We start from the raw sequence: 3,024 nt of genomic DNA on the forward strand, positions 1-3,024 counted from the left end.
GAGCCTGAGAGATACCTCTCTCTGTTGTTCACTTCTGCAGCTCATGAGAATGGTCTTTATGCTTCCCTGTGCCCCTGTAGAGTGTATCCAAGTAGCTGCACAGCCAAGAGGCCAGAGGTGGGGGTGGGGTGAGCTGTTGTTGCTGGTGCCCCCGTGGCTAAACTGGAGGCTGGTGGGTGTGCCTGGGGGGGGGGGGTCCTCACAATCTCATTCTCCTGGTTGCAAGTTTTGTGTTGTTTTTTTTTTTTTTTTACCAGGGATTGAATTCAAGACCTTGTGCTTGCGAGGCAGGTGGCGGAACCACTGACCTAAATCCCCAGTCCCGTTATTTGTGTTTTGATGGGTATTGTATTGAATCAGTAGATTTCTTTTCTAATTTGGCTATTTAAGTAATATAAATTCTGCTGATCCATGGATATAGGAGTTCTTTTCATGTACTAGTGTCTTCTTCAGTTTCTTTCTTTAGTGTTTTATAATTTTCATTGTAGTGGTCTTTCACCTTCTTGTTTTGTTTTGTGTTTAGGTATTTGTTTAAAAGTTATTGTGATCAGGACTGCTTTCATGATTGCCCTCTCAGCAAGTTCATTGTAGTGTATAGAAAGGCTACTCGTTTTTGAATGTTGATTTTGTTCCCTGCTACTGTGACAAAAGTTTTCTGGTGAATGTTTAGTTTTTTCTTTCACCTTATTGTTCTGCTTCAAATTTCAAGTACTATATTAAATCAGAGTAGTGAGAAAGGACATCCTTGGCACATTTCTGATTTTGGAGGAAACATTTTCAGTTCTTTCCTGTTTGGTATGATGTTGGCTTCTAGATGATCTTAGATGCAAATATCCTGAATAGAATACTTGCAAGTCAAATTCAATAACACATTAGGAAGACCACACACCCCATGATATAGTTGATTTTATTCAATATAATTAATTAATATAATGCAATGGATCAATACAATTAAATATGCAAGTGATATGATCATCTCAATAGATGTAGCACTTTTTGGGTATAAAACTAATAGAGAGGGAAAAGGGGAGGGTATGTTTTGCAGCTTTAAAAATCTGAAAGTGCCTTGGCAGTATAGGCTATAATATTCCTAAATTTCTTTGGGTATGAAGACGGTGTTGTTTATTTGCACAATGTTATGACTTTGTCATATTTGAGTTTAGTCTGTCCTGCTCACTAAAGTTGGAGTTTGAGATCTTTATTTATAAAAACAAATTCTAATTGTATTTTTTTTTCTTATTTTAGATTCATAATATTTATTTTTACTGGATTATCTATTACATTATTCTTTTGTTTGTTTTTATGGTATGCAACATTTAGTGCTTCCTTTGAGATATTTAGTGTGTCATATCTCTCTGAGGATCTTGAGAAGACTGCAAGGGCTCCTCTTCAGCTATTACTCTGGATACAATTTTTTGGTGTTTATTTAAAAAACATGAGTTCATTTTTTTCCATTTCTTGTGGCATTGTTCATTTAAGTCCTGCTCTTCATCAAAAGATGAAATATTTATTCACATACTGTCAAAATGTTTAATACATTTCAAGAAATGTGTGAAGCATTGATAATTCAGAAATATATTCATTGTCAAAGTGGAAAAACCCTGTTATAAAGATATATATCTCTAGAGCAGGTTTCTATTGAACTACAATGAATTAAGTGGTCAGTTCTATGCTCATATCCTTTCAAGGAGGCATAGAGTTAATGTGCTCTGTGGTCACTGAGAGGGGAGTTCATAAATAAATGCCTCTGAACCCCAGTTGGGAAATCTGAGAGTCACCCTCAGCACTTAGAAAGGTCTCCCCAGAGCAGGCCCCAGGTGCCACATGACCAACGCTCTTTCTGGGCCACCCTTTTCATTCTGTCTTGCCTATTCTGTACTTTGCTACTGGGATTATTTCACACATCAACCACTTACACTTCAATCTCATCTTGGTGTCTGCTACTAGCACACCACATTAATACAGAACTTCAAAGTTTAGGCATTAGTATGTTGTATGGTGTTTCCTACTTTTGCTACTTTTTTATCAGAACAATTATAAAATATGAAATTTTGTTACCTTTGAAAATTTTTTTTTATCTGACTCAAGGCTCCTTCCTGCCTTAGGCAAGTTGAAAAATGAGTGCCCGGAAGGTCTAATAGTCACCCGTCATAAAGCATTGCTAACCAGGCTGCTGCCCTCCGCATCTCTGCCTCAGGCAAGTGCCACAGTGAAATGCACAAGTTGTGATTTCTGAACGATAAAGCTGACATGATTATTTTATGAGTATGTGTTATGTGGAGAACTTTTCTGAGCCCTGCTTACTGTGTCCTTTTTAGATTTTATTCCAATAGTAGACTTTCTTTAATAGCAATTTTATTACCCTTATACCTTTTTTGGAAGTATATGACTCATCAGAAGAGAGACTTAAACATTTTGTCTTTTCTCAGCAAAAAATAAAGTTAGATGTATTCTACTGGCAAGATATATTTTCTTTAAATTCCTTAAAATGTATCTCTATTTCTATCTATCTATCTGCCAAAATAATGTATAGACACTTCAAGAAAAGAAAAACTTGTATAAATATTTTAATACTAAATTTATTGAGACATCATGAGATTTTACAAATTACCTTTGGGCTCTACAATTACAACAGGTCCTCAAAGTGATGGCCAGTAGTTTCCAGACATTTATTAGTATGGGAAAGTTCTGCTTGGATAACCTTGTAGTATAGTGGGTTTTCTGTGATATACGACATCCTTGAGGGTCCCCTATAGGAGGGTAACATCACCTGTTGAAAAATCATCATACTATTTTTCTTTTCCTAAAGTGTATACATTTTTGTCTCTTTCTATCTATATATATTATAATATATATCTGTGCTCATAAATATATACATATATCCAGTACTCCTTTATCTTTAGCTATATATATATAGAAAATAGAAAAAAGTAAAAGTAAGAAAATGTGAAGAAATCTGAAGCATATTATATTCAATCTCATTTTTCTGTCATTGATGCCTACAGTTAGAATAGGCTGCAAGTG

The sequence above is a fragment of the Heterocephalus glaber genome, unplaced genomic scaffold, assembly GCF_053883595.1.
Source record: "Heterocephalus glaber isolate CG9 unplaced genomic scaffold, H.glaber_assembly_v1.0 deba00001058, whole genome shotgun sequence".
Lineage (NCBI taxonomy): Eukaryota > Metazoa > Chordata > Mammalia > Rodentia > Bathyergidae > Heterocephalus > Heterocephalus glaber.